This window comes from Suricata suricatta, chromosome 7, assembly GCF_006229205.1.
Source record: "Suricata suricatta isolate VVHF042 chromosome 7, meerkat_22Aug2017_6uvM2_HiC, whole genome shotgun sequence".
NCBI classification, from domain to species: domain Eukaryota; kingdom Metazoa; phylum Chordata; class Mammalia; order Carnivora; family Herpestidae; genus Suricata; species Suricata suricatta.
This window is the reverse complement of record NC_043706.1, coordinates 85856040-85875881: the sequence shown is the minus strand read 5'-3', so window position 1 is coordinate 85875881 and position 19842 is coordinate 85856040.

The following is a 19842-nucleotide window of genomic DNA, read 5'->3' as shown; positions in this document are numbered from 1 at the left end:
TAAAGGAAAGCCTCCAATTTGTGTGGAGACATTTCTTTTCATAGCAGCGCGAAGTAGCTGAGTTCATCAGACGTTTGTGACAATTCTGCCTGCACCTGCCTCGCGCTGCTCATCCTGGGCGCCGCTCCCCCAGTCCTATAGACCAGGATGCGGGCTTGACGCCATATTCCGGGAGAGACCTGTGAGGCGGTGGGTTTCCAACCCAAACGCAGCACTTGGACACGGAGGACCGCGGAAGGTGTGAATCTTAGGTCCCTGGCAGAGATGACTGTTAACAACCCGCGGCCCGACGCAAGGTGGCGACACCTGTAACTCAGCAGTTCGTCCCGCCAGGCCCTCAAGAAAGCCCCATAGAACCCCTCGATGGAGACCTGCGTTGGCCATACTGGGCACTGTCAGGAAACTTGGGGTTTTTCAGTCTGTGCTCCGGCATTCAAGACTCGGGGAGACTTCGGTGAATTACTTCAGAATCTCATTCTTCTAATCCATAACATGGGAATAATGATGTACACTCGGCTCCACTCCGCAGTTCATTGGAGGGGGGAGGGGGGTACGAAAGTCAAAAGCAGTGATCTGTGGGTAGTGGATGGCGCTCCAAAATTCTATGGGGGGAGGGTGTCCAGACCAGGTCAAGAGTCTCAGGTCTAAGCATCTCAAGTCAAACGGTGCAGTGACGCATGGACCCAGGTCTCTGGGCTAACTCCAAAGACTGTAGACGCGGCTGCTGAGAAGAGAGACACTTGGCACGTCCTCGAGGCTGCACGCTGCGGCCCCTCTGACTGCGGCCAGGCCGTGACCAGGACCACTTTCTGAGGGAGCAGCCACTGATTTTTCCTCTAAATCCTCCAATTGCCCCACTTAGGGCTGCGAAAGCTGCCGGCGAAGGAGAGGGAGCCTTTGATCAGGCGGCCCATGAATGGCAAAAGCCGGGGGAGGGGAGGAGGAGAGGAAGCCGTTCCGAAGTTGAGGGCAATAAATTTAAGCCATGAACATGTCCCTCTAACCTCTGGCCTGGCGACTCCGGGATGACACCCAGTTTAAATTACCAGCACGGTGAGCGGGAAGGGGCGAGCTTCGGGCCTGGGTTCCGGGCTCCTCCCTGGCCCTCCTTAATGAGTGAAAAAGCGTGAACGACACGCGAACAATTTTATCAATAGGACCATGTAAAGGCCGACTGTGAGGAAAGTTATTTATTAATATAGCCAATTGTGGCTGGTTCCCAGCCCCTCGAGAAGAAAGGGACTGCGCCAGAGGCATTCACACCAGCTCGCCGAGTTTTATTCTGTCCTGTGGCTCGGAGTTGAAGTTCCCCAAGTGAAATAAATTGTCCACAAAGGAGGAAAGGAACACATTTTCTTTTATTTTTTCTCCCCTAAAAAGCAAGGGTGAAACCAATCTAATGTGCCCAGTGGAGCAAGATGGGCCGTGAAAGGCTGGGTGTTAAAAGTAAAAGCGGGCTGTGCAGCAAATGGGATGGAAAATTAAATGAAATTAAATAGCTTGAACGGCCGTATTGTCCCTTATTAAAAAGACACATTAATTACATGGTCTCAGCCTTATTCAAAGACAATGTTGAGACTCAATCAAAACATTCCACTCGGCTTTTTTATGGACTTAAAATGGGCGGCCAGAGGCGCCGTTAAAGCGAAATCCGCCCTGTACCGAGTTGCGTGGCTAGGCGGATTTGGGGGCGGCCCTGCTCGCTGCCCACCGCGGAACTGCACGGGCACGACTCCCGTCCCGTAACAGGTTGCCCCTACTGAGGCCTGGGTGCTGGGAACCAGCCGGAGCTGCAGGCAGCGGAGAGCTAGCAGCTCCCGTCACCGCGCCGTCGCCAGCCCCGGCAGCGTTAGGGGGGCGGTCCCCGCGCGCGCCGGGCAGCGTCGGAGAGCAGGGCTGGAAACGCCGCCGGCGCCGAGCACGTGTGACCCGGCTGGGCTCCGCCTAGAAAAAGGGGCCCCGCGGGCTGTCGGTCTAAGCCTAGCGACTCCTTCCCGAATATCCTTCTGCAGAGCTGCGGGTCGCCGGGGAGCAGAGCCCTTGGGCTTCGGGTCCCGGGAGGGGGGAGGGCAACGAGTTGGCTGTACGTGTTTGGGGAGTCACCAATCGCTCACCCCCAACCCTGACAGAGTATGGAACGCCAGGATAGAGGGAGCTGCGCGAAGTCTGGGACCGCTGGCGAGGACGCAGGGGAGGCAGCGAGACTCGGGGGAGTTGGGGCCTGAGGTGACCAGGGCCGCGCCCCCCGAGGGTGTCAACCGGGCCGGGCCGGCGGGTCAGAGCGGACCAGCTGCGCGGCCCCCGAGGCGCGGGTGGGACATTAAGGCCGGGTCTGAATAGGGCGGCGGCGACGGGCTCTGGGAACGCCACCAGATGACACGCAGGCGACGGGGCCATTTTCCCCTTAATTGCGAGGCCGGTGGGTGCGCGGCGGCCGGTAGGCTCCAAACGCGCGGCCAGGACGCAGCCCGGACGCCGCTGGTGGGTTTTGTGGTGCCTTTTTTGTTGTTTTTTAAGTCCTTCATTGGAAGAGGCTCAATAAAAGTATTCAGAGTGCCTCTCAAGTTGCCTTTTAACCGGAGTTCCCCCAACTTATTTCTTGGTTCTTTCGGTTGACATGGTGCAAAGAAAAGTCAGCGAGCGTGTTGCTGAATTGCAATGTCTCGGGGCACCTCCACATTCAACGCTCCTCTGCCGGCCGCTGCCGAATAAGCCCGCACTCAATTCGATTTTCCTTGCTGTTGGGCACATTTAGGAGCGCCTCTATTTGTGAAGTTCATTTCTAGGCAAATGTATTCAAGAGCTGATGGGAATGAATAGGACCGTGTGTCAGCCGCCCCTAATTGGGATTAAAGCACTTAGGAGCATATGCAGAGAGTGACAGAAATTCTCAGGTTGCATTGTGCTCAGACTTCCACCCGCTTGGACACTCCTCCTCCAGGGGAGATTTATAAAGCTTGCAGGGAGAAACTGAGGAAAGAAAAGCAAAACGGAACAGAACCGGGCTAATGGCTCACGATGGGGCTGTGGTTCAGCAAGTGGTGGTGACAGCTTCTGAGAAAAGATACGGGGGATAATTGAGCGCGGGCGGGGGAGCGGGTCTGAACTCTTTAATCAGAAAGGCGGGGTGTTAAAAGGCGAAATAAAGATGTTCTTGAGATTCCCAGACGGTTTTTTCCCCCTTTCCTTCCCACTCCCCCCCCCTTTCCATGAAGAGTTTGGCTTTCTTCCGCTTTATCGCTGCCTCCCATCCCCACCCCTAAAGAATATACCCTCTCTTGGGGCAATAACAAGAACAATTTGGTATTTGAATTAGAAAAAAAAGTCAAAAGAAACAAAAGTATAGGAGTTGTTTGTATGTTAAGGAGAACGTCACACTCAAATCAATGAAAATATTTCCTAATGTATGAAAATGTATGTGAAATATACACCCACTATTGTTAAAACACAAGCAAGCGGAATGATAAGTATTCACATAAGTTCAGACTGTGTATGTAGATACATAGTCTCTTGTAAATCTTTACCTTGAAGTGGCTGTTGGCTTTCTAAGTTGAAGGTACAAGGTCTTCTAGAAGCTAAAAAACAGCCTGGAGCTAAGGCTGAGACAGTTGTCTAAGCAGAGAGCAGTGACTGCTTCTTTCAGCCCTAGAGAGCAGAGAAGCCAGAAATGACAGATGGTGAGGGAGAGAATAGTTATTTCCAAAATTATCTAGATTTCCTTGTTTATCTCTTAATTTGTTTAAATCCACCGAGAACCACTGGTTTCCCAGCGGGGTGGGAGACTCTGGGTATCTAAGCTTGGTGATGGACAGAGACTTTTTACTGCATGGCTTTTGGTGCTGTTTTGGATTTGGTAACATAAGAATGAATTTCCAATTAAAGTTGCTTCTGAGATTTAATTTATTTTAAAAATGTGCACGGGGCAAAGGAAAAAGAAAAAAAAAAGGAAGGTGATGTGTGGATCTGAAGAAAGAGTAACAGTGGTTTTTGTAATACAATTCTACTCAGAGTTACGTTCCCAAACCCATTTATCTCTAGTGACGCCTGTTGACACCACCCAATCCAGGCCCCATCCCCTCTGCCTGAGCCGCAGACAGGCTATCCAACTTCTACCAAGGAGATTCTGGGCAGAGAAGATGATCACGTGACAGACAGACAGTGATGAGCCAAACATTTTTTCTCTCAGTTCCTCAACATACCTAAAAACCTTTCTCTTCAGGCTGTTCCACCTCATGAAGAGAGAACTTTTAAATCTGTGTTTAGGAAGCACAGAATTTTCCTTTAACAAATGACCCAGTTTACAACTCTTCGGAAAGTGGTGCATAATGGGAGGAAGCTGTCCTGGTAGGTACTTTTATTGCCCCTAGGAAAACCTATGAGCAAAAGAAGTTCATTGTACGGTCATTATGATAGCAATAGGAAAAGTAAAAATATCCAGCTTCTGTCAGAACTAAAACCAAATTCAAGTTCATAACCAACATCTCTGAATAACAGTTAAGTTCACTAGTTGCATACTGTGTATTCATCTAATATCACCACCAATTATGTATTTGTCTGATTTACAGTGCAATGTCAGGCTGCCTGGATGGCTTAGTAGGTTGAGTGTCCAGCTCTTGATTTCAACTCAGGTCACAATCTCATGGTCAGTTGAGATAGGGCTCTTCCTGGGGCTCCGTGCTGACAGTGCAGAACCTGCTTGAGATTCTCTCTCTACTTCTCTGTCTACTCCGCCCTACCTGCTGGTGTGAGGGCACAAATGCTTGGTCCTCTATGTCTCTCTCTCCCTCTCTTTCAAAACAAATAAAACTTAAAAAAATAAGCAATGCCACCACTCATGTTATTCATGTCCATGACCAAATGATGATACTATTTTAGTTTCCTGAAAGTATGTCTGAATTTTATATAGTCTTATTTTATAGTAGTTCCCATTCAGATAGCCTTTCAAATACATGCATAATCAAAACAAAAATTAAGTAAGATTACAAAAGATGAATCTTTATGCATATACACACTATTTTCTTTCTTAAACAGCTTTATTAAAATATAATTCATATACATACAATTCAATCATTTAAAATGTGAAATTCCATTTCTTTAAGTTATATTCACAGGGTTGTACAACCATCAACACAATCTAATCTTAGAGCATTTTCATCCCTTCTCCCCAAAAGAAAGCGCATAACCATTAGCTATTACTCTCCATTTGTTCCCAAACTTCCCAGTTTTAGGCAACCTCCAACATAGTTTCTGCCTGCAAAGGTTTGCTTATTTTGCACATTTCATATAAATGGAATCACACAATATGTGGTCTTTTAGGACTGGATTCTTGGCATAATTTTTAAGGGTCAGCCATGTTATAGCATGCATCAGTATGTTCCTTTTCATGGATAAATAAAGTTCTATTGTAGAGATATATCACATTGTACTTATCCATTCATCGGTAGATAGGCCTTTGGGTTGTTTCTACTTCTTTGCTACTATGTATAATGCCATTATGAACATTTGCATACAAGTTTTTGTGTGTATATGTTTTAGAACTTTTGGATATATACCCATGAGTGAAATCGCTGGTCATATAATAACTCTATGTTTAAGGTTTTTGAGTAACTATCAAATTGTTTTCCAAAGCAGCTGCACAATTTTATACTCCTACCAGCAGCACACGAGTGTTCTAGTTTCTCCATAACCTTCAAAATGTTTTATTATTTGTCTTAAAATTATGTCCAGCCTGGCAGGGGTGAAGCGGCACCTCAGTGTAGTTTTGATCTGCATTTCCCTAAGGATTGACCACTGCTCAAGCATCCTTTTATGTGGTTCTTACCATTTGTATATCTTCTTTGAAGAAATGTTTATTCAAATTCTTTGCCAATTTTTTAATTGGGTGATTTGTCTTTTTATTTTTGACCACCATATATTTTTTACCATTTTTAAATGCCCAACACAAACAGATTGTTAGGTTTAATCATCATAATGACACTATAAAGGAAATTTCATTATTTATGTTTTAACAGTGAGAAAAGTTCAGAGGTTACATGGTAAATAATAGATACAAAATTCTTCCCACATCCTTCTTTTTTTAATGTTTATTTAGTTTTGAGAGACAGAGAAAGCCCAGGTAGGGGAGAGGCACACAGAGAGAGAGAATCCCAAGCAGCCTCCACACCATCAGTGTGGAGCTTGATGTGGGGCTCAAACCCACGAACCGTGAGACCATGACCTGATCCCAAGTCAGACGCTTAACCAGCTGAGCCACCCAGAAGCCCCTCTTCCCATACCTGAGTTCAAAGCCCAGACCATTTTCACTTGACCACACTGCATTCAGAAAGTTTAACTGACTTTGCATCTCTGTTGTCCTCTATGAGGATCACTAAGTTATCATGGAATGCCCCCGTGGTTGAGAGTGGGCCCTGGAGTCAGATCTTGCCTCTGAGACCTATTGGCCATTCTATTCTTCAGTCTCTTCATCTACAAAAATGAGGAATAAGACCTACATCACAGAGTTGTTGAGAAAATTATGAGATGTTGATGCAAAGTGCTCGACATAGCACTTAGGAATGGGATATGCTCAGAAATGTACTCAGTAATAATTAATAATTCTTAGATATTGATATTCACTATTAATTATTAATATTAGTTAATATTTGTATGATGCTACTTATGATTACCATTTTATGGGCCCTATAAGGCACTATATATCCCAAGGCTGGAAATCGTACATCTTATAGTAAATGGAGCAGGACTTCTTGACACCAGAAGCCACTTAGTCGCATAAGATACAGTTGTGGGTACCTCAGGGCAACAAATAATTGACTAGGTAAGCCTTGCTTTATAGACATAATCCAGTTAATAAATGAAGAAGGAGTTTTTAAACTTACATACAATTTTAAAAATTGTATTTTAAAAATACAAATGTTATTGTTCGGCAGCACATAGTGGAATAACGGAAAACGGTAATGATCATCAATGATAGCTAGCATCCCCAAGAGCAACTCAACTACATATTTTGTGCCTCTGAATGGACATATGCAGCACTGCCTATGAAATGGTTGTGCCAAAACAAGCAAGCAAACAAACAAAATTAAACCTGAATCTGATCACCCTGATACTAGAAAATAGAGAGGACAGATGAGCTTGATAAACAAATCCATAGGCATGCATAAATAAATAAATAAATGACAAAATAAATACCTGTGGAACCCTCTACTGAACAAATGACCTATTTTTATACTTAACAAATAGGTTGCAAGTTCGGGGAAGAGAAGGAGGGGGAACCAAAAGTTCAAAGAGACTTAAAGGATGTGATAGTTTTAAAATATGTCCACTGATTCGTTGAGCCTGGATGTGGTTCACATTTAGGGAGTTGTTTGTAACAAATAGAGGATAGCAGAAGTACAGTGTGTGATTTTTGAGATCAAGCCATAAAAGACATTGCAGATTCCTCATTGATTATCTCTAGAACTGACTAGACATTTAAGGATACTAGGAATTAATGTTCATTTTTAGTGGGATAATTGTAGTATGTTTGTTTTTATATCCTTATTTTTCAAGATATATGCTAAAATATTTACAGATTAAATGTGAAGTCTGAGATGTGCTTAAAATAATTCTAACGTAAGAGATGCAGTGGTATACCTCACTATTAAGTACTGTTGACATTTCAGACTGGATGAGTCTGTCGTGGGAGATGTCCTGTGCACTACAAGGTGTTTAGCAGCATCCCTGGGCTCTATCCACTAGGTACCAGTAGTATCCCTCCTTTAATTATGACACCAGAAATTTCCAAATGCTTGGGGGGGGCAAAATCACCCCCAAATGAGAACCACTGAATATAAATGAAACAAAATTGGCCATAAGCTGATAATTGTTTACTTCAAGTGACCAGGACATGGAGGTTCATTATACTCTTCTCTCTACTTTTCTATGTGTTGGAAAACTTCCAAAATAAAATATTATCTAAAAATACAGTTTTTTTTAAAAAATCCAGTAGGTGAGAAGAGATCCGGAGCAGGTGATGGGTATGTATATATCAACAATATTCCACCGAAACCTGTGGGGAAAAAGAGGTTCTTTGGTTCTGTGACCTTTTAAGAAGCTATAGCAGAGATGAGCCAGAAAGAATGTGCTGAGCTGTAGCGTCTTCAATCTAAAAAGCCATCTGGAATTCTTACATCTATGGGGATGCCCCAACAGACCCAAGGAACATACAGGCAGTGTCCAAAGCTGTTGTAATAAAAAAAATTAATCCTGTGGCATTTAATAAAACACTTCTTACTCTTAATTGGAACAGAACCCATCAAATGTGGTCTGTGCTTAAGTCAATTATAAAAATCTTAAATTCATTTTATTTATACAAAGATCTTCTTTTCAAAAAATCAGTGGTGAAGTTATTTTACATTCATCCTTGACCTTTGCAGTCTTGCATTTCTGGTTTTGAAACTAGAAGGAAGGATGGAAGGCAGTGGGGAAGGGGTGAGCCCTCTGCATTACTACTGAGTTTGGGGATAGTGCAACCCTAATTTGATGTCCCAAGACATTTGTGCATCAATGGGAATACTTACGTATTGAGTTGAATTGTGCACCCCCTCCAAACTCATGTTGAAATCTTAATCCCCAATATATCAGAATATGACCTTATTTGAAGACAGAGACTTCCCTACCAAAGAGGTAATCAAGTTAAAATGAGGTCATTAGGATAGGCCCTAACCCTATATGAATGGTGTCATTATAAGAAGAGGACATTTGGACATAGATATGAATGTAGGGAAAACATGAGCCTAAGGATGGCCATCTACAAGCCAAAGAAGGGCCTACAATGGATCCTTCCCCAGATCCAAGGTTGTTCAGAAGAACCCAACTCTGCCAACACTTAGTGAGACAATACATTTCTGTTGCTTACGGATCTAGTTGTGGTGCTTTTTTATGGCGCCCTAGCAAACTAATCCAGGTACAAACCTCAGAAACCCTCTTGAGTCAGAAAAAAAGGTTGAATCAGAAAAAAAAAATTAGATAGTTCTGATTCTAAGCAAATGGCAGAAAGACTGACTTGAAGGCTACCCACCCTCCAGGAAAACTGCCTACATTAGACCACATATGGCTCCCCTGGAGATACCAGAGCCACTGCATAGGACACAGACTGCATTGCCAGCTCGGAGCATGGACCTCTGCCATTGCTCAGGAAATTTGATATCTCTGTTACTACTATTATAAAAATGGATTCCACACAGGTATTTACTTTTTCACAATACTTAATTCCAAATCAAAGTCCTTAAAGCATAAGCCACATTGCTATGTAAATAGAGGCATGAGAAAGCAAGCTTCCGACTTACAAACAGGAGAAAGATAAAGCCACAAGGTAGGTAGTTAATAGTTGAAGGTATAAGGTGGTCAGTTGAAGGGTCTTCATAGATTCCAGTGACAAAAACAAAACAATACAAAATGATATAATTTCTCCACATTGCCTTAGTCACTGTAGCAAAGTTTCTGTTTGCTTCCCATGTATCCATTCTCCAGATTTTCTAACAGAACTCTGACTACTACGTTATATTACAGCTGGTTACAATGCTATCTGGAACAAGACTGTGTGTTCCAACCTCTTTGTAACTAGATGTGGTTGGGTAAGTTCTGGCTAATGTGATGGAAACAGAATGTTTTCTGAAACTAAGAAGACAACTTAGCTCCCTTTTGCTTTTTCTCATGTCTGAATGCAGACGCAATGGCTGGTGCTACAGAAGCCATCAAGATGGTCCATGAAACACTTCCTGTATATGGAAGCCATGTGCTGAGGATGTGCAAACAGAAGATGCAAGGAAGCAGGATACCGGATGACCTCATGGAACCACGACAGCAACCCTGGGTTACCTATGTAATCCAGGACTTTATTTTAGGTAAAAATAAACCTGGTGTCTTTGGACTGCATTTTGAGGATGAGGGGAGAATGAGAAGAAAGAGAGAGAGGGTCTTATTACTCAGAGCTAAAAGCAATTCCTAAGTGGTACTATTAACAAATGAAAGATAATGGTTGTTTGTTTTGGGGCTTTGGCTTTGTTTGTGTGTTATCAATAAACTGAATTTTTAGATTTCCTTGTAATTTATGTTCGTTTTTATATTTGGGAGATTTAAATAAATAAATCTTTTTAAATTGAGATACCACCAATTTATTTTATCCAAAATACTTGGAGAATTAAAACAAAATTTCAAGTTATTACTAAAACAGGAACCATTATCCTGAAAACTGCCATTTAATTTAATTTTAATTTATTTATTTTGAGAGAGTGAGAGACAGCATGAGCAGGGGGAGGGGCAGAGACAGAGGGGGACAGAGGATCTGAAGCAGGCTGTGTTGACAGCAGAAAGCCCAATGTTGGGTTCAAACTTGTGAAGTGTGAGATCATGACCTGACCCATCCAGGCACCCCAATTTTTTTAAATAAAGACATCCTTGCAAATGATTTATTAGATAAAGGATTAATATCAAAAATCTATTAAAAAAACTTACCAAACTCAACACCTGAAAAACAAATAATCCAGTGAAGAAATGCACAGTATACATAAAAACACACTTTTCCAAAGAAAACACCCAGATGGCTAAAAGACACATGAAAAGATGCTCAACATTGCTCATCATCAGGGAAATACATATCAAAACCACCTTGAGATACCACCTCACACTGGTCAGAGTGGCTAAAATTAATAACTCAGGAAACAACAGATGCTGGTGAGGATGTGGAGAAAGAAGAACCCTCTTGTACTCTTGCTGGGAATGTCAACTGGTATAGCTACTCTGGAAAAAAGTATGGAGGTTCCTCAAAAAATAAAAAATAGAACTACCCTATGACCGAGCAATAACACTGCTAGGAATCTATCCAAAGGATAGAGGAGGGCTGATGCACAGGGGCACATGTACCCCCAATGTTTATGCAGCACTTTCAACAATAGCCAAATTATTCAAAGAGCCCAAATGTTCATCAACTCATAAATGGATAAAGAAGAAGTGGTTTATATATACAATGGAATACTACTCAGTGATGAAAAAGAACAAAATCTTGCCATTTGCAAGATTGGAACTGGAGGGTATTATGCTAAGTGAAATAAGTCAGTCAAAGAAAGACAGATATCATATGTTTCACTCATCTGTGGAATTTGAGAAACTTAACAGAAGACCATAGGGGAAGGGAAGGAAAAAATAATAATTACAGAGAGGGAGGGAGGAAAACCATCAGAGACTCTTAAATACAGAGAACAAACTGAGGGTTGATGGGGATGGAGGAGGCAGGGGGCAGGTAAAATGGATGATGGGCATTGGCATGAGGACTGGGTGTTGTATGTAAGTGATGAATCATGGGAATCTACTCCCGAAGCCAAGAGTACACTGTATGCACTGTATGTTAGCTCACTTGACAATAGATTATATTAAATAAATAAATAAAGATATCCTTTGATCCGGTATAACAGTGCTGTGCATTCATGGATTTGTGGTCTGTGGTCTAAGACATGATCAGTACACATTAATGTACTACATTATCTGTACACATTATTAGTTGATATGATATTCCAAAGTTTAAGTATATTTTAGTAGAGTAGCTCTTAATAAAAGGCATTAAATTATTCACATAGCATCTATCTTGTTTAGTTTCTTATTTTTCATAACTGATGAACTTAGTATTCTTAGTATTAAACATCTACGTGACATATTTTATTCTTCTCAGGGAAAAGTAACAAATGCAAAACTCTGCTAAGTGCAGGAAGAGAAAGCAGGTTTTTCTCACTAAACATGAAGGAGGTATTCTTACTGGTGTCCAAGAACCAAAGGCCATAACAATAGGATCTTCAATTATAGCATTGGTGGTGACAACAGAGGACTTTATTTCATTTCAGCTGCTTAATTTTAAGTCATGTGACTAGTTGAGTTGAGACAAAGGAATGATAAAAAAAATAACTGGGCAGAGAGAAGGAGGTAATACAGGGGCAGAAGAGAGGAAAAGGAAGCGAATGAAGGAAAACTAAGACGCGGTTAGAATTCTTTACAGCTGAACAACAGAGAAAGATGGAGTGATTTGTGGATTAGCAGGATTGCAAACATTGGGGAGAGAATCCAGACACTACTGGGACAGAATCTAGATTCAAGACTTCATAAGGAAAATATAATTCAGCAAAATATGTTCTCTTCTCTGATGACTTAATAGACATTTCAGTGCTGACTAGCCACAAAAAGAGTGGTTTAACATAAGAGCAGTAATTAGAAGCTACTTACTTCATTCTTACCCCAGAGCAGGAAGAACATGTGTTTTTAGGATATGTGGCCAAGTAATTAATTAAGTTGACAGGTTCAAGACAAGTTTCTGGTTCTTTTTAAATACCAACTTGACTTTTGTTTTTACAACCCAGTGATGCTGGGTAAAATAAGATCAATAGAGAATAAGTCAGGACAAAACTTTGTCACTTTATACAAAAAAAATATTTAGGAAAATGCTTCATTTTTTTCCTGTTTCTGATTCTATCAACTTCATCCATACTTGAATTCAGTTTCAGATAATTAACTTATTAATTTAAAAATATATAACAAATTGTACATAGTAAAATTTTATCCTGCCAACTTGTGTGTGTGTGTTTTTATCTCACTCAGTCACATCTTAGAGAAGTTGCATAGCATTTCAAAAAGAATGGCTTTTTTATTTTCCACAATTCTTCCAGTAATTTTTCTCTTTTCTTCAGTAGTTTCCACCAGCAGTAAACTGTTACATAATCATCCCCAGGGAATCAAACCTGCTGGTATCCATGCCTGTATGTAGTGTCTTTTCACATAGACTCTGGACTTAGCCATGTGACTTGCTCTGTTCAATGGGATATCAGCACATGTGACACCAGCAGAAACTTGATAAGTATTTGCATTTTGGGTTTGCCCTTTTTGACATACTGTTGATTACCATGTGAAGAAGCCTGATCTCATCTCCATAAAATTAAAGATCACATGGAGAGAGAGACAGGCCCAACCCCCAGCTGCCCACCAAAAGATTACAGAGGTAATACCAGCAAAAGATACATACAGGTAAGCCCAGAGCACATCCAGAATAGTGAACAAATAAACAGTTGTTCTATGCCACTAAGTTTCAAAGTGGTTCGTTATTTGGCAATAGACAATAGGTAATACTTCCTATAAGTGAATACAATTAAGTACAACAGACATATATGGGAAGAACTGCCTTGATTCAACTGATATCTGTCTAGACATGCGAAAGCAACTTATTTAGATAGAAGATGGCCAACAAAATGGAGTTTTGATTGATCACAAGTGTGGAAACACAACTAAGATGTCTGCCCAAGAGCCATTGTCCCAACTTCCTTCTCGCTAATAGAACCTGATATTTTTATTTGTGTATAAAAATTATTAATAAACTTTAAAAAGGGGGTGTGTGTGCCTGTGTCTAGGTGCCTCAGTTGGTTAAGCATCTGACTCTTGATTTTAGCTCAGGTCATGATCTCATAGTTCATGGGATTGATCCCCATGTAGGGTTCTAAGCTGAGAGCACAGAACCTGTTTGGGATTCTCTCTCTCCCTCTCTCTAACCCCCCTCCCCTGTTCATGAGCATGTGCATGCTCTCTCTCTCTCTCTCTCTCTCTCTCTCTTACTCTCAAAATAAATAAACTTTAAAAAAAATGATTAAGTGTTTTAGGGAATGCTAAGAACCTCTATATCCAGGAAGTGAATCTTGATTAGTTTCTATCAGTCATGGGAATTCTTTTCCTCTTGTTTGGGATTGCTTTAGGAAGGGACATGAGAGACAATAGCAACCAAAAAGACATGAGGGCAAGATTTCTGGAGATACATGAGAACAGCTTATACTGATCTTTAAAAGAGGTGTCCAAAAGGAAAGAATCCCCATTGTTTCTGTCTTTGAATGTTGTGTGAGTATGACAGTTTAGAATAACAATAGCCAATCATGAGGGAGTAAACCTAAGGATAGAAACCAAAATGCTAAGGAGGCCAGAGATTTGTCCTTAAGTCACCCTGAGACATTGAAATTAACCAACTTTAAAACATTTCTTCCTTTAGAAAATTAAATATCTGAAATGATACATGCTATTAAAAAAAAAGAAAAAAGCAAGGCAAATGATAAGATACTGATGATGAAGGAAGGTGCTAATTTATATGGGACAGCTAGGAAGGGTCTCTGATAAAGATGATGTTTGAGACTCAAAAGAAGTGTAGGGAAGTCCATATGAGGTATCTGGGGCAGGTGCAAAGGTCCCGAGGTAGAAGTGTGCCTCGTAAATTCCAGGTAGCAAGAAGGCCAATGACTGGAAAAGAGTGTGTGAGAGGAAGAGTGGTAGGAAATAAGATTAGAAAGAAAATAATCGGGCCTGCTCACATAAAGCCTTCTGAGTCATGTTAAGAACTGAGGATTTTACTTTAGTAATATGAGAAATCATTACAGAGTTTTGAACATGTGTGTAACACAATTAGAATTTTACTTTAAAAGGATCACACTGGGTACAATATTGACAATAAGTTAAAAGGGACAAAAGTAGAAGCAAAGACTAATTAGGAGACTATAACAATATCAAGGAGAGAGATGGTAATGGTTTGGACCAAGGTAGTGGTATTGATGAGAAAAGCCAAACTTCTGGAGATGTTTCTAAGTTAGAGCCACCAATATTTCCTGGTGGTTTGGACTGGAGTATGAAAGAAAGAGGAATCAAAGATGATGGCTAGATTTTTGGAATAAGCAAATTATTAGAACAGATTTGTCATTTGCAAAGATGAAAAACATTGAAGGGGCAGCAAATCTGGGGAGGAACACAAGAGCCTATGTTAAATTTGAGCTGTCCATTAGACATTAAAGAAGAGAAGAATATAAGTGGGAAGTTGGAATATATAAGTTTAGACTTTAGAGGAGGAGGTGGGCTGGAGATATAAATTAGGACGTCATTAGCATAAAGTATATAGTCAAAACCAAGGACTGAGCCTTAAAGCACTCGAGCTTTTAGAAGTCAGACAGGTAAGGAGTAACTGGCAGAGAGGAACGACTTTACTCCCAGTAAAGTAGAAGGAGAACTAAAGGAGTAGTGTCCTGGAAGTCGAGGTTTCTAGAAAAAAAAAAAGAAAAAAGGAATGACAATCTCTGTTGTATGCTGCTGAAAGGTCAGGTAAGATGAGGATTTGATGAAAGTCTGATAAGTGGGGTTCAGAAGAGAATTGGAGACAGGAGGTAGGGATAGTGACCATAAGCTACCTTTTAAATGAGTTTTGCTATAAAGGGAACCAGATAATCAAGGGTGGTAACTTTAGGAAGATATGGGTCAAATTTGGAGTTTTAAAGGTTGGTCAGTATTACAGCAGGCTTGTCTGACGATGGTAATGATTCACACAAGAGGAAAATATTGATAGTGCAAAGGAGAGAAAGAGATAATTGCTGAATTAATTGAGAGTTAAATCTCAATTAACTTGATAACATATCCCTGATTGGGAGACCAGATTCAATCCCTAGTCCTATTCCTCCTCATGGTCTTTCCTCTTGGAAGCCAGAGGGACTGGCCCTGTCTAGCACTCCTCCATTACAGGCAGGAAGGACGGCCTGCAAGTGTTACACCCAGCACGGCGACAGGTTCTCATGTGAGCAGCCCTGGGGGCCCAGTCAATTTGAGTGAGGAGGATCTTAATGAGCTTTTAAGTGCATTCATATAAAGAGTTTTGATTCTGGAGTCTGAAACCAACACAGTTATAATCTGAATTGATCATCTCCTGTGGACAACCATTATTTTTTTCTCCCAGGCATGGCTGAACTCTCATCATAACACAGCTGTACCAAACGCTGCCATAACCTACTACTCTACAACTCCTAAAAGTAATCTGTATTATACCTCACGAAGCCAAGTATCTCACAACCAAAGAGACACCAAAGGCTCCACTAAAAATACAAACATATATATATAAGATATAAGTCAATGAAGTAAATATGACTCTGTGAGTTTGCTTGATTAAAATAAATTCCTTAGGACATCTTAACTTAATACTTACTGATACTGGACCAGGTGAACATCTGAGAGATACAAGTTCTTATTTCAGTTTCCCTCTTTATTTCTCTACTCTGGTCATATCTGAGCTTCCTCAATCTCAATATTTTATGATCTAACAGAGAGATACTTCTCTCATTGTAACAAATACATTATACCAAAAAATAGGGGAAATCCCACAAAGTCACTTTAAAGTCATCAAAACCAGGCACAAGTTCGGGACATGTTATTCTTCCCAATAATATCTCTCTGTAGATATAGCCTATGGGTAAACTCTCAAAATTTTTGGTATATTTAAGCAATTTATTTATTTTTTAATTTTTGTGTTTATTTATTATGGAGACAGAGAGAAACAGAGCATGAGTAGGAGAGAGGGAGACACAGAATCCGAAGCAGGCTCCAGGCTCTGAGCTGTCAGTACAGAGCCCAATACAGAGCTCGAACCCTCGAACCATGAGATCATGACCGGAGCCGAAGTCTGACACTTAACCAACTGAGCTACCCATGCGCCCCAGAACAAAGCGATTTAAAGGCAACTGAAATATTTAAGGTTATAAAAGGTGACAAAATGTTTATATAATACTGAGAATACTAAAGACACAGGATATACTTCCTTGAAATTTATTCCATTTTAAGGAACCATAGCTATTCAGTCAAGACTAAAGTTCCTGGATAGCCACTGAAGCAATTTTTAAAATTATTGATATTGCTTAAATGCTGGATAACATTACCATCAAAATTACAATTTTGAGTGTTTTAGATGATAAAGGTAATGACAATGGAGAATTAACTGCACTCTATATAATATTTACAAGGAAAACAAAATAAATTCAGGGGCACCTGGTGGCTCAGTCAGTTAAGTGTCTGACTTTGACTCAGGTCATGATCTCATGGTTCGTGGGTTTGAGCCCCGGATTGGGGCTCTGTGCTGACAGCTCAGAGCCTGGAGCCTGCTTCAGATTTTGTGTCTTCCTCTCTCTCGGCCCCTCCCTTGCTCACCTTCTGTCTCTCAAAAATAAATAAAAAAGGTTTTAAATAATTAAAAAGAAAATAAATTCAATGTGTGTGTTGGCCATGAAAACCACTCCTACGTGTTTTCATACTGTCTATATAATGGAGAACGAATCCTCAAGCCTTCCTATTATTAGAATGGATAACACTTGGAAAAGAAAAGTAAGTATTGTTTGATCTCAGGAAGAAAGTTACATGTTCTTCCAAGTTGGAAATAATTTGTGAACTAAAGATGGCTGTAATTTCTTCAAGGCTCTAACCTATGGCTTTTTATTCTTGGCACCAAAGGCAATGAACATGGGCGAAAATTAAAATTAAGAATATGCCTCTTTTTGGGGGCACCTGGGTTGCTCAGTTGATTAGGCATTTATCTCCTCACTTGGGCTCCAGTCACAGTCTCAGAGTTGGTGGAATTCAGTCCCACATGGGACTCTGCACTGACAATGTGAGGCCTGCTTGAGATTCTCTCCTCTCTCTCTCTCTCTCTCTCTCTCTCTGCCCTTACCCCCACTCAAACTTGTATGCACACATACTCTCTCTCTCAAAATAAATAAACATAAAAAATATGTCATTTATTGGGGAGCCTGGGTGGCTCAGTCAGATAAGCATCCAGCTTCAGCTCAGGTTATGATCTCACGGTTTGTGGGTTCAAGCCCCATGTCGGGCTCTGTGCTGACCACTAGCTCAGAGCCTGGAGCCTGCTTCGGATTCTATATCTCCCTCTCTCTAATCCTCTCCTGCTTGCGCTATCTCTCTCTGTCTCTCTGTCTCTCAAAAATAAATAAATAAATAAATAAATAAATAAATAAATAAAATTTTAAATGTCCTTTTTTCATATTACTTAGTAAATCTAAGACTAAGGATATTGAGATCTGGCAAGCTGAAATATTCTTTTTAAAACAAGATATTTATATACAAATGGTATTAGTTAAAAAATTTTTTTAGCATTTATTTATTTTTGATTGACAGAGAGACAGATCATGAGCAGGGGAGGGGCAGAGAGAGGGACACACAGAATCGGAAACAGGCTCCAGGCTCTGAGCTGTCAGCACAGAGCCCAACGTGGGACTTGAACCCACAAATCATGAGATCATGACCTGAGCCGAAGTCAGATGCTCAACCGACTGAGCCACCCAGGCGCCCCCAAATGGTATTAGTTAGAAGAAAAAAGAAGACTTTTCACTCTCATCATTACAAACTTATTCCTAATGAAAGACTCCAAATCAGTCAATACTTTCTACTTTGGTAGAATTGTTCCATCTGAGAAGATCCAGACAGGTTTAGCTTGAATATACAGTTGGAAAGGAAGCAGTGTTTCCACTATTGGAACGTCCTGTCCTAAAGAAAGTATCTGCCCAACTTTTTAAGCCTAGGTAATTAGATCTCCACAACAAAGAATAAAGAATAATTCTACAACAATATCTGTAATCTAAGTATGATATGTGGGTATTTTGCTTTGCTTTTTCCTCTTGCAAAATTGGGGGGTTGAAATAGGAAGAAGACATTTGCTGGAAGAGAATAAAAAGAGGAACCAGTTTTTAATAGTTGTTTCCACTAACTTTTCTAATTATTTTCCTTCCTGTGCTTGCAACTAATTTACATTTCATCATTGTCTGGCTTTCTTTTTTGAAGTTTATTTATTTGGTTTGTGGGGGGGCGATGCAGAGAGAGAAAGAAAGAGAATCCCAAGAAGGCTGGACAGTGTCAGCACAGAGCCCCACTTGAGGCTTGATCCCACCAAGTGTGAGATCATGACCTGAGCCAAAATCAAGAGTGAGACGCTTAACAGACTCAGCCACCCAGGCACTCCAGCGTTGTTTGGCCTTTTAAAAACTGGTTACAAATTTGTAATAACATTACAACTCTAGATGTACAATACAATTCATAACCATGAATGCTAGGATCTCAAAAAGATTCCTCTTTCTGGAGCAAGCAAGTAGCCAAGTTCTTCTATGATTAAATGGGTCATCTACAAGAACCGATTGCTCGGGGCATATAATTATACTTCTTGCCTCCAAGGGACGAATAGGTGCAGAAAAATTCCACGCAGAGCTCCCTTTGACAGCCACAGATGTGAGAAAGGAATGAAGTGTGACTCCATGAGTTCCATTTGCTTCTTCAGGCCCTTTGCAAAACTGTGTGAGGTCGGGTGTCAGCACAAACGCAGGTGGATGGTGAACAAGCCCCTGGCAGTGAGAGGAACGCGGGGGATCTTTGCGAGTCTGGCCCAGGCCCTCCCCCTGCCGCCTGAGAAGGACGTCCCAATCCTTGGGCTGGGGATTAGGACGGTACCACACCCAGCTGGGAGAAGCCGCTGTGGCGACCAGAGGGGCCCCACTGGGACAGCCAGACTGGAGAGCGCGAGGCCTCGCCTCTGCCCCTACGCCCGGCGCGCGGGGAGGAGGAGCGCCCGGGCCCTCTGGATCCCTCTCCCTTCCTTCCAGGGTTGGACCAACCCGGCGGTCTGGCTGTTTCCTACGAAGGCGGAAGGGAAAGGCTCGCCCCAGACCTCCGCTCGAGACCTTTGTCTCTTATCGGTGGACATCAGGCCTCTCTAATGCCTTCTTAGTGGTCGGCTTGCGTCGCTGTGGCCTGGCGACTACGCACTCATAAAAAGCCGCTGGCGGCCACAAAAGAAAGCCGCGCGCCCCCTTACCGCACTACCACCTGCCACTCTGGCTCCGTACCGGCTCCGCGCCTCCGCCGCCGCCGCCGCCCGGTCCCACCCCACCCCACCCCACCCCACTCCACCCTCGCTGGGGGACTGGAACATCGGAGAGGGCAAAGCGCATGGAGCCGGGCCCTTGGGTCCCGCGGCTC